Source organism: Musca domestica, unplaced genomic scaffold, assembly GCF_030504385.1.
Source record: "Musca domestica strain aabys unplaced genomic scaffold, Musca_domestica.polishedcontigs.V.1.1 27, whole genome shotgun sequence".
NCBI lineage: Eukaryota > Metazoa > Arthropoda > Insecta > Diptera > Muscidae > Musca > Musca domestica.
In genome coordinates this window covers 9,332,309-9,345,810 of record NW_026712286.1, presented here as the reverse complement: position 1 = coordinate 9,345,810, position 13,502 = coordinate 9,332,309, and the positions used below count along the sequence as shown (strand labels likewise).

The following is a 13,502-nucleotide window of genomic DNA, read 5'->3' as shown; positions in this document are numbered from 1 at the left end:
TATGAATGAAATTTCTACGGGAAATGCATTCATTCCTTAACTTTCAAATAAGACTTATTTCAATAAAATCAGCTTTTATAGACAACTTTATCAGGCTCGGAAATATTTAATTCTCAGAAGTCTAGTCCCAACAAGTATGAAAAATCTTTTTTTTTAAACAAAATATTGTTTATGGAAATTATTTTTTTTATTATAAATATAACAGTAAACTTCCTTCAACGAAGTTATAGAACAAATTTCATTTGGAAAAGCTTTCATTTCTTGGCTTTTAAATAAGACTAATTTCAATAAAATCGGTTGGTATTTAAAGAAGTTATGGCTATTAAACCCCACCAACCTCCCAATTAATAACAATCATACGCCACCAAGTACGAAAACAAAAATCGGCGATATCTTGATTATTTGTGCAGTAAATTTTATATTTTTTTAAACTATTACTCCTAGAGGACAAATATATTTTTTCATAGGAATTTTTATGCAAAAAAAAGAGAGCTTTTCACAAAAAAATAATTAACGCTTAAGGATTATTTTCTTTCGAAAGAAAAAAATCCTGATTTTTTTCTACAGAAATTAAGTATTTAAACCTAAGGATGGACTTTTTTCCTTTGGAAAAAAATCTTCGAACCGAGGGACTGATTTGTTTTCTATAATGAAATTTCCACAGACATGGGAGGGAAGATTTTCTTCCAAAGGCGGGAAGATTTTCTTCCAATAAATCAGAATTGAGATCTCATTAACTCTTTGCTAAAAAAATTGGTGCAGATTTGATTGATTGATTTTTTTGGAGAAACAATTTTTTAATTTAAAAACAATTTATTGTTTACATAAAAAAGAAATCCTAAGTCTTGGGGAATGATATTTTCCTTCAAAAATTTTTTGAAATCTGACGTCTGATATTTTTTTTATAATAATAAAATTGTTTTAAAAAAATATTAATTTTATTTTGGAAAAATGAATTGTTATAATTCTATTTTTTGAGGAGAAGGATCTCTTCTTCTTTTCTTAACTCTCAAATGAGACCGATTTAGAGGCAATCTATTGGTAATTGACGATGTTATGGCCAGTTAACCGAACTTACTTCATAATTAATAACAATCATATATATTTATATTTTATATTTTTTATAGAAAATAATTCATTCTTTGATCTGTTGACAGATTTTCTCCATTAAAATAGTCTGCAGGAATTAAGTTTTCTATAGCCCTCGTTTCTTAGCTCTCAAATGAGGCCAATTTCGAGGTAATCGATTTGAAATTGACCAAGTTATGGCCAGTTAATTAAACTGACCTCCCAATTAAAAACAATCATACGCAACATGGGCCTTAAAAAGAAATCGATGATATTAGGTCTATCAATGGGGTATAGATAGTGATTTTTTTACAATAACTTCAAGACCTTCAATTTCCATTCCTTCAGAACAAAATGCCTAAGCCTGAGTACTAGATTTTACATAAGAAAAAAGTTCTAAGCTTAGGGACTAATTTTTTTTTTTTGGAAATACATTCTCAGAACTTTCTTCCTTTGGAAAAATCTATAGTTCTTAAACTTTCTACAGCCCCCCGTCTCTTAGCTCTTCAAGAGATGCAATTTCCATTTCTTAGCCCTGAGGACTGAATATAGGAACAAGTTCATTGTTGGACCTGTGGACAGACTATTGTCTATTGGAAAAATCTGCAGTCCTTAAATTTTCTATGGCCCTCGTTTGTTAGTTTTCAAATTATACCGACTTCGAGGCAATCGATGGTAATTGACAAAAATTTACACAACATGAACCCTCAAAAGAAAACATTGATATTTTTGCTTATCAAACGAAAAAACTTTGCATAGGAGCTCCAGTAACTTCCAGAGGACAGACTACCCTCCATAAAAAAAAAAACATTTTCAAGGCCTTATATTTAAATGCCTACCAAATAAATTGTGGCGATCACAAGGATGATTTTTTAAAAGATCCTCTACAGGAATATTAGAGAATAAGAATATTTTCTCGTGCATAGTAGCTCCAGTAACTTCCAGAGGACAGACTACCCTCCATGGCAAACATTTTCAAGACGTTATATTTAAATGCCTACCAAATAAATTGTGGCGATCACAATGATGATTCTTTGAAACATCCACTACAGGGATATTCGAGAATAAAAATATTTTCTCGTGTAAAACATATATTTTTGTGATTGAACATTTGTTTTCAAATTAAAATAAGTCCTTCGGACTGTAAATTATTTTCCTGTAGATAAAACTATATACTTATGTCCTTGAAATGATTTCCAATGGAAAATAATTTATTTTAAGAAAATAATTTCTCAGTTTAATTGGGTTCTGATTATTTTCTATAGGGCATTAAAATATTCTCTTTTTTCGGACAAATTCCTACATTTCCTGGCTTTCGAATGAAACCGATTTTGAGAGAATATCTTAGATATTGCCGAAGTTATGGCCCCTAAACCAAAATAACATCTGAATTAAAAACAATCATACGCACCCAGGGCCTTGAGGGGATATTGTTGATATTACGCTTATTTGTGCAGCAAATGAGCTAATTTTTCGCAAGAACCTATTGAATTATGTTCTAAATCTTCTTCATATAAAATCTACCGGAAATACATAATCATTAATTTGAATTTAAAGTCTGGAAATTATTTTGAAATCCCATAAATCTTTCATCAAAAATTTTTCTACCGTAAAAATGTATGTGTTTAAGTTAATATCTCACTTGTCTATATTTGTTTATAGATTTTTAAGTAGTTCATTTCGATTTCAACACCCCACATATTTCCTTAGTCGCGTGCCAGCAGCAATGATAAGAAAAATTGTATGTTTTCGTTTGTTTTGGTCTTGTATGTTTTGCTTCCATTTCTCATGCTTTTGATCTATTTTTATATTTCGTTTTAAGTTAACGATTCACCAGACATTATGTCAAGTAGCAGCTATGCATGAAATCAAAAATGAAAGCATGTACATATATATGTATGTACTTATGATAACATTTCTGATGTCACACAGACACACTTGTCATAGAGATAATTCATGGGTACATCGTCTTTATGGACACACATAAATCAAAGAAGAACTTATTGTTAATGATATGTTCAACATGACAGCTGTGTGTATACATCACAAAACATTCATAATTATTTCAATCATTGTGGTGTTAAAAAGATGAAAGAGATTTTTGGGGATGAATGAAAAAAATATATATTTTTTTAAATAAAAAATAGAAAATAATATTTAACAATGAAATAATTTTTGTTAATGTGAAATAACATATTTTTCTTCAAGAGATTTTGCTAATTTTTCACACAAACTTCAAAGGGAAAATATGAGTAAGAAGACAGTGTCATCAGCTCTTTGAATACTTTCTGAAATCATGCAATTTTTCTGCAATGAAAAAAATGAAAACCTTGGAAGATATTAATAAATTTTTAAAATAGAAAATAATTAATGTAGGAAAATCTCAACGGGTTTTCTTTAAAAAATTGCTCACTATGTTGTGTATTTTATTAGCTTGATATCTTACCTTTTATATGCGACCAGTTTTATTCAAATATGTTAAGAATTATAGAAGTTATACCGTTTTTACTTAAAGTACCCCCGAATTAAAATAAATCATACGCAACCTGGTCCCAAAATCCATTTTAGCTGTATTGTGGCTATTTGTAAAGCAAAATCGTGGAAAATGGCGGCATATGTTGCTTTTCGTTTTCTTCTTTGATGGAAAAATACAAGTCCCTCAAAAATTGTCCATTTTCCAAGTTAATTCATTTCAACGATCAAGTTACCTATCCAAAAACCTTCAATTTTCATATTCCAAAACAGATTATATTACCATTCTCGCATGAAATCCCATATTTCCATACCCGTAGCAAATTTCCTCCATCTATATAGCATAATATTCATATCATTTTCCCCTTACCTGACATATAATATATAATGAAAATAGAAAATTATTATTTCGGAAAATGTGTTCCGTTTTTTCTTCCATAATTATGATATTTTTCTTCTATCTAATTTTTTTATTAGCATGATATCTTACCTTTTATATGCGACCAATTTTATTGAAATATGTAAAGAAATATAGAAGTTATACCGTTTTTACCTTAAGTACCCCCGAATTAAAATAAATCATACGCAACCTGGTCCCAAATTCATTTTAGCTGTATTATGGCTATTTGTGATGCAAAATCGTCGAAAATGGCGGCATATGTTGCATTTCGCTCTCTTCTTTGATGGAAAAATACAAGTCCCACAAAAATTGTCCATTTTCCAACTTAACTCGTTAAAGGATTCAAGTTACCTATCTAAATACCCTCAATTTTCATATTCCAAAGCTGATTATATTACCATTTTCGCATGAAGTTTCATATTCTCATACTCGTAGCAAATTTTTCCCAACTATGTAATATAAATTTCCCGCCTAACTTGACATAAAATATGTAAGGGAGATAGAAAATAATTATTGCAGGAAATTTGCCCCGTTTTTGCTGTCATAATTATCATATTTTTCTTCTATCTATTTTATTTGAATAGCCAATTGTCTTACCTTTAAATCACGACCGAATTGTTTCAAATATGTGAAGAAATATAGAAGTTATGGCTTTTTTACTAAAACAAAATTCATTTATGCTGTATTCTGGCTATTTGTAAAGCAAAACCGTCAAAAATGGCGGGATATGTTTCACTTCGCTCTCTTCTTTAATGTAAAAATACAAGTCCCACAAAAATTATCCATCTTCCAACTTATATCACGAAAAAGTTGTAGCTACCTCTCAAAAACCCTTTAATTTTCATATTCCAAAACTGATTATATTACCATTTTCGCATGAAATTTCATATTTCCATACCCATAACAAATTTTCTCCATCTATGCTATATAAAGTTCATATAATTTTCCCCCTTACTTGACATATAATATATAATGAAAATAGAAAAAAAGTATTGCAGGAAATTCTCCCCATTTTTGCTATCATAATTATTATATTTTTCTTTTATCTATTTTATTTGAATAGCTCATTGCCTTAGCTTTAAAACGCGAAAGTTTTAATTCAAATATGTAAAGATATATAGAAGTTATGGCCTTTTTACTTAAAGTACCCAATAATTAAAATAAATCATACGCAACATGGTACTCAAAATTTAATTTGGCCATAATATGGCTATTTGTTGAGCTAAATCGTCAAAACTGGTGGCATATGTTACATTTCGCTCTCTTCTTTAATGGAGAAATCTAAGATTCATAAAAAACTGTGCACTTGCAATTTTTTTCATTTAAATATTCTAGAAACCTCTCAAAAACCTTCAATTTTCATATTCCAAAACTGATTATATTACCATTTTCGCATAAAATTTCATATTTTCATATCACTGGCGAATTTTCCTCAACTATGCAATATAAATTTCATTTAATTTTCATATAATTTCCCCCTGTAATGTATCTCCATGTAGCAATTTTCTATACTAACGTAAAAAGATTAAACCAATTCATTATGCTCATAAACGAGACGTTAGATATATGTATTCATGCAGGAAAAAATTTCACATGTCTTGTATTCATTACAGAAAAAAAGAACGGAGAATGAAATAAATTTTTCGCAGAGGCAAAATAAAGTAAGTTGTGCATAAAGAGCACCACTTAACATGCAATATTCAGGAGGTTTTTGCAAAGACTTTTTGGAATAGAAAGGTAAAAATCCGGCACGATATGGCCTTGAAAATTTTGCAGAGAGGTAAAGAGGATGGGAATTATTCCATCACTTAAAGCCATGAACTTCACTTTAATTTCTTTGAGTCTTAAATCTAAAGTAAGGCAAATATATCAAACTTGCCTAACATGATCCTCACGTTTCATCAATTAATTAATATTAACCTGGCTTTGGCAAAAAATAAACATATATTAGATAGACTTTCTCTTAATTATTGGAAAGCATGTATCGTTAATTTGTTTTTCCTGGAAACCTTGATTGATAAGATAAACATTTTCATTAACGGTTTTTGTTTTCATATTATCTTTCAAAGCATTTCTCTGGGAAAATGTGGCCAACCACCCAAAAAATTACGAAAATTGCGAGAAGAATTTTCATAATTTAATTTAAAAAATATAAATTTATATTTTTCAAGTTACGAAACAATTGGCCAATATTTCCTTGTAGGAATTTTATATTTTTCCAAAACAATTTCTCTAAATTCCCCAATCCTTTGGCTTTCAAATGACATCAATTTCTTAGCAATACCTTCATAACAACAAAAGTTATGTCACTTTTCCCTGCAACACCTCGCAATTAAAATAAATCATACGCCACCCGGTACGCAAATGAAATCCCCATTCCTTGCCTTCTTGGTCACTAAAAAGCCTCGGAAAAAATATATTCACATATAACTAACAATAATTACACGTTTCATAATCTCAAATACCATGAAATAATATTAATCATACGCCCACGCATCACATTATCCATTACTAGCAATTAATACAAATCATACGCTCCACATGTAACATGTTACGCTTTTGGGCCTGATTTCACCAGAAATTGTGTATTCAATTAATTATTTTCATTTTGTTGGACAAATGATTGCCTAAATGAGCTGTCACAACGGCCAGACAAATTACGAGATAGATGATAATAATCACTCAGAAATTATTTGATTTTTCCAGAAGGTGTAATAACAGATATTTATATTTTCTCTCTCTGCATGACTAGCAGGGAGGGTAGCCTAAAGAAAAAGGGGGAAATCAGACATAATAAATAATTTTGAAAGATAAATATTACTCACTGGACTTTAGATGTTGTCCAGTTTGATATTTAAAAAAGATAAAATAAATATAACACCTAAGCTTTGGGCTCAATAAAAAATCAAAGTGTGGGAATTTTTGAGACATTCTCCCACAAAATATTCTTTAAAAAAATGAGGAATGAGAAACTTGAATAAGAACTCAATATAAACAAATATTTTAAAACAAAAATATTTATTATAAACCCATATAACCAATTTCTATTAGTTGGACCATGTTGCGTATGACTATTATTAATTATTGGGCGAATTTACTAAACGACTCATAACTTCTTTATTTGTTGGGGGATTTTGAAAAATTAAATTGCAAAATAATTAAAAGGCATTGAGGTTTGAAGAAAAATATTGCTCTAAAAGAAATATCTGCAATAAAGGAGATAATCTTTAGAGACATTTTTAAAATTTAAATACCAGGGACCGGCTTTGAGCTTAAAAATGGAACTAAAGTTATAAATTAAAATTTTACAAATAAGCTCATAAACATTGTACAATTTTAGGATTGTGTTTTCCAGCACCAAATTTTTAAAGAAGGGTCTTTAAGAACGTTTTTGAAGAAACATTTTTTTTCTATGCCTCTAGTACTTCTGTCCTGATTGAATGGACCATTAGAATTCTAAAAACAGAATAATCAATTCGAGGAGAGAGTTTCATTAGGAAAACAGACAACAGAGGGACATCGCAGAGAAGGATTCTCTCACCCCTGCTATTGTTTCTGGTGATGAATGAAATATTTGTGAGTTTCGACCAATATCATATCAATCATAGTATCATATCAATGGTATATGCGAATCCCTTTATTCGACCTTGTACCATTCACGTAGATTTTTTAAAACAAAAATTTTTAAATCTTTAATTAGACGTGGATTTTTTAATACTAAATTTTTTAAAGCTTCAATCAGACGTGGATTTTTTAAAACAAAAATTTTTAAATATTCAATTAGACGTGGATTTTTTAAAATAAAAATTTTAAATCTTCAATTAGACGTGGATTTTTTAAAACAAAATTTTTTAAAGCTTCAACTGGCGTGGATTTTTTTAAAACAAATTTTTTTAAAGCTTCAACTGGCGTGGATTTTTTAAAACAACATTTTTTAAAGCTTCAGCGTGGATTTTTTACAACAACATTTTTTAAAGCTTCAGCGTGGATTTTTTACAACAATTTTTTTTAAAAATAATATTTTCAAACCACGAATGAGGCGGGGATTTTTTAAAAAAAAAATCTTCGAACCACAAATAAGGCGGGGATTTTTTAAAAAAAAATCTTCGAACCACAAATAAGGCGTGGATTTTTAAAAAATATTTTTTTCGAACCACAAATAAGGCGTGGATTTAAAAAAAAAATTCGAACCACAAATAAGGCGTGGATTTAAAAAAAAAATGGAACCACAAATAAGGCGTGGATTTTTAAAAAAAAATTCGAACCACAAATAAGGCGTGGATTTTTTAAACAAAAATTTTTTTTTTAAAAAAATAATTTTTTCGAACTACAAATGAGGCGTGGATTTTTTAAAAATATTTTTTTTCAAACTACAAATGAGGCGTGGATTTTTTAAAAATATTTTTTTTAAACTACAAATGAGGCGTGGATTTTTTAAAAATATTTTTTCAAACTACAAATGAGCCGTGGATTTCTTAAAAATATTTTTTCAAACTACAAATGAGCAGTGGATTTCTTAAGAATATTTTTTTCAAACTACAAATGAGCCTTGGATTTTTTAAAAATAATTTTTTCGAACTACAAATGAGGCGTGGATTTTTTAAAAATAATTTTTTCGAACTACAAATGAGGCGTGGATTTTTTAAAAATAATTTTTTCGAACTACAGATGAGGCGTGGACTTTTTAAAAATAATTTTTTCGAACTACAGATGAGGCGTGGACTTTTTAAAAATAATTTTTTTGAACTACAAATGAGGCGTGGATTTTTTAAATTTTTTTAGAAATACTTCCTCGATGCACCGATGAGACTTGGATTTTTTTAAAAAATTTTTTTTTGAAGCATCCATGGGTTGTGGTTTTTTAGAAATATATTTTTTAAAGGTCACTAAAATCAATAAAACGTCGATTTTTTAAAAAATATTTTTTCAAAATCACTAAATCGTGGATTTTTTAAAACATATTTTTTCAAAAATCACTAAAAAGTGGATTTTTAAAAAAAAATATTTTTCAAAAATAACTAAAACGTGGATTTAAAAAAATTTTTTTTTCAAAATAACTAAAAAGTGGGTTTTTTAAAAAAAATATTTTTTTTAAAAAATAACTAAAACGTACATTTTTTTAAAATATATTTTTTTTCAAAAATCACTAAAACGTGGATTTTTTTAAAATATATTTTTTTCAAAAATCACTTAAACGTAGATTTTTTAAAAAAATATTTTTTCAAAATCACTAAAACGTGGATTTTTAAAAAATATTTTTTCAAAAATCACTAAAACGTGGATTTTAAAAAAAAATATTTTTCAAAAATCACTAAAACGTGGATTTTGTAAAAAATATTTTTTTTCAAAAATCACTAAAACGTAGATTTTTTAAAAAATATTTTTCAAAAATCGCAAAAAAGTATATATTATAAAAAATATTTTTTTCAAAAATCACTAAAACGTGGATTTTTTTAAAAATATTTTTTCAAAATCACTAAAACGTGGATTTTTTAAAAAAATATTTTTTCAAAATAACTAAAACGTGGATTTTTTAAAAAATATTTTTCAAAGTGTCACTAAAACGTGTTTTTTATTTTTTTAGAAGCACTAGTAGGACAAGGACTTTTACCTTTCGAATAAGTCGCATTTTTTTTTTTTTTTTTTTTTTTGTTAATAATACTTTATTTATGCACCGATTACATGTGGATTTTGTTTAAAAAATATTTTTTCCGAAGCACCAATGGAAAGTGGTTTTTTACATATTTTTTGAATGATAAATAAAATGAGGATTTTTTAAAATATTTTTTCGAAGCTTCACTGAAAATTGGATTTAAAAAAAAAAATTTTAGAGGTCACAAAACGTCGATTTAAAAAAAAATTGTTTTTGAAGGATCACTGGAACATGGATATTAAAAATAAAATATAAAAACTAAAACGACGATTTCGGTAATGTTTTTCACTAAAAATTAGAATTAAAAAAAAATCGCTAAAAAGTGGATTTTTTTTAATAAATACTTTCTGAAATAAAGCTAAAATGTGGATTTTTGTAATGAAAGATATTTTTAAGGATCGCTAAAACGTGAATTTTTTAAAAATATTTTTTTCTCTTGATACATTTTTTTATTTTTGTTTATTTATTTATAAATTTTTTTTTTTATTTTTTTATTTTTTTTTTTTTTTGCTATTTGAGACTATATAAATTTTTTAAGTCATTTTTCCTATAAAAATGCTTTCTACATTTTTCTCAAAAATGTTTTTCCAAATCTCCCTCTGCTGTAACTAGTTCAAATGCATTTAAAAATTTTGTCACATTTCTGTAGCAAAGGTTTGCAATGCAATCCATATCCTCCATTCATATGCAAGCCAAACCATTGTTTTAATCTTTTCAAATCGTTTTCCATTACTGAAACTATTTTTGTTTTTCTTTTTGCGAACTCTTGGCTGTGGTGCCACCACACTCATGGCAGATTACGTTTCAAATCTAAAAGCTTTATATGAAGAATTCATGTCACAATTTTATGGCGTTTTGGTTCAGGTTTTCAATTCTACTCCGTTTTTTTTTTATTTTTTTTTTTTTTTCGAAATCTGCTCCGATGCCAGCGATTATTTGCTGCCTTTGGTATTCATGATATTCATGGCAATGGTCTGTGCAGTTGATGATATTGGAATTGTTGGATTGCGATTTTATTGTTGTCGTTGTTGCTGTTGTTGTGAAAAGGTGATTTTAAAATTTAACGCCACTGTTGGTGGAAAACAAATAGATTTTTTTGTTATAGTTGTAGGAAAGTTTTTCACACACACAGCCAACCATGGGAGGGCCACAGTATGAGCTGGCTGCCACCACGCATATAACGAAATGAAGCCCAGCCAGTGACAAACAAACAATCCAACAAGTATTCAATATCGGAACACACACAAAAAATAACTGATATCTGCAGGCCAACATGCTGCAAGTTGCATGGGCAACAAATAACAGGTGCATTGTACCTGGCCAGCGAAACCCGCCTGCGGAGAAAAATCAATTTATTTTGGTTACAAAAAAAATATATTTTTTTTGGGTAAATGTTTTTTTCAGATTTATTTTTTTTCCTAGTTTCCAATTTTTTTATTCGAAATCGAAAAAAAAAATTAATTGGGCCTAGAAAACAGACACTTCCTACCCACAGCCGATATTGAGATTGATTTGACCATATAATTGTTATGTGCGGAGGATTTCAAATATGTCTAACTAACTCCACATTTAATTAAGAGGTCCACACAACGGCTGGCAATGGGCCAAACTGGACAGGCGGAAAAATTCCCAATAAAAAAAGAGTTTTTGACCAATAGCCTGTTATTAAATTGAGGTTTTTGATGGCTGGCCGGCTGTGGCTGCTGCTGCCGCTGTTGGAAAACTTTGTATCTGCATCATGATTTGCATGGTGTTGAAATTTCATGGTAAACAAAATGTGTGGTTTTTTTTTTTGGTCAACAGGAGACATAATTGCGTGGTTGAGGAACGTTATATGACCAACGAAAATCAAAAAAACATTTTAATCTCAAAAAATGCCACTTCAATAAAATCGTACATGCAAGTAACCAGCAGCCCACGCTGTGAGATATGATTAACATTTGGCATGGATTTGAAAGTTAATTTATTTTTTCATATGTTATTTTCAAAAAGGCGATAAACTGTAGTTTTCAACAGCCATGCTATGGAAAATTGCATTTATGATAGGCCCCGAAAAAAAGGAGACCGGAAGTTAGGTAGACAACCAAAAAATAACAAAAAAAATGAAAAACGAAATATGAAATTTGAGTAGAAGTATGATTTGTGACATGGCGTGGTAATTAAGACATGTGGTCAAGAAAGTTATTACATTTCTGGGTTAACAACATCATACTCGAGACTATTCAGAAGTAAGGCGTTTGGAAATTCAAAGAAAAAAATTAAAAATAAATAAAATTTAAACAAAAATATTTCGTTAGGAATTCTTACATGCAATATATTCTTAAAATCAATTGGATTTTTTTTTTTTTTTTTTTTTTTTGATAATTCACCTAAATTGAATTTTTTTACAATTTTCATTTAAGGCCTAATGTGTTCTCTATAATTTCCCTTTTAAAAGTCCGAAATATCTTCATCCGTTTCGTAGTTATGGGCATTTTGACAAAAATACCCAACAATTAATAATAATCATACGCCCTCTGGTACCAAAATTAATTTAATTGAATATATGTCTAGAAGCTACATATTGGATTTTTTAACCTTTCTTTTCATATGACGACCTCGTTCTCCTTCTATCTATAAAACAAACGAAGCATTGGTCCTTTATAAGATATAAAAAAAGAACCATTTCCTCAAATCATGAAAAATTGTGAAACCAGTTTTCTAGGTTTGTGATATGGCATATAAGTACAGGCATTTTAACAAGAAATTTTCAATATTCTTTTCTGATCAAAATAACACCCAAGAGTATCAAAAATTATGGTGTATTTTCAAATAAATATATAATAAAAAAAATTTCAATTTTAAATGTCACAGGAAATTTTCTTCACATACAACTCAAAAAATTTTGATATAATTTTGTAAAATGCATCTTTTTTCCAAATTTTCATTTAAAGCTTAAAGAGTTTTCCATCATTTCGCTTTTAAAATTTGTGAATAACTTCATACGTTTTATAGTTATGGCCATTTTAACAAAAATACTCAACAATTAATAATAGTCATACGCCCTATGGCACCAGCATTATATTAATTAAATAAATATATAATTAAGAGACATATTGAACTAGTTTTTATTATTTCTCATATGACGACATGCCTTAAAGAAGTAAATTGAGCCTGTACGTGTTTGTTCTCATAAAGGGCCCCTTAGTCTGCTTTCTGTAAAAAGGAAACTAATTGCTCCTCTCTATAAGCCCAAACAAAAAAAATATACTTGAGGAAAAGTCATGTTTGTAATATATCCCGCAAATGGACCAAGTGCTCCACACTTTTTATATAAATGATATTTTTTTACATGACTAGACATTGAAGAAAAAAATAAATTGAAAAAAAATCACTTAAACCAAAAAAAAAAAAAAACTATTTGTTCGAAATATCTTGGAACTTAAAAAATAAAGTAACAAAATGTTTTTCCAAATTATTTTTAAAGAAATTCTAGAACTCCATAAAATAGTTTATTTTTAGCATTTCTATTTATACCCCAATGTATCTTCTATCATTTGGATTTTAAAAGTCGAAAATATCTATATGTGATCCGAAGTTATGGGCAATTTATTAAAAACACTTAAAAATTAAAAACAATCATACGCCCAACAGTGCCAAAATTTAATTCACATATTATGTGCTTTAGGGAAACATATTGAATCCACTTTTTTTCCTGCATAGAGGAACTTATTGGTGTTATTTCTATATTTGCAAAAAATATATATCCACAAAAGCAACACAAGTTAAAAAAGTTAAAAACAAAAAAAATACTTGATGGAATCTCTCACAATATTTTAAGAAATTTGCAATAATTCCTTATACTCAAAATTTTCTGGAATTTTCATTTAAACTTCATAGTGTCTTCTATCAGTCGCTGTTTAAAATTCT

The 13,502-nt window shown here is 28.4% G+C and overlaps 2 protein-coding genes across 2 annotated transcripts in view; both read left to right on the top strand.

Annotated features, from left to right (window-relative positions):
- The window catches only part of LOC109611893 (uncharacterized), a 349,779-nt gene that overhangs the window by 245,202 nt on the left and 91,075 nt on the right, over positions 1-13,502 (top strand). The gene's annotated exons all lie outside the window — the stretch shown is intronic.
- LOC101889232 (lysophospholipid acyltransferase 5) overlaps positions 3,958-13,502 on the top strand; it is a 451,325-nt gene continuing 441,780 nt past the window's right edge. The window contains exon 1 of the mRNA XM_059124229.1: positions 3,958-3,975. The gene's annotated coding sequence lies outside the window, so the exon portion shown is untranslated. The remainder of the gene's footprint in view (positions 3,976-13,502) is intronic.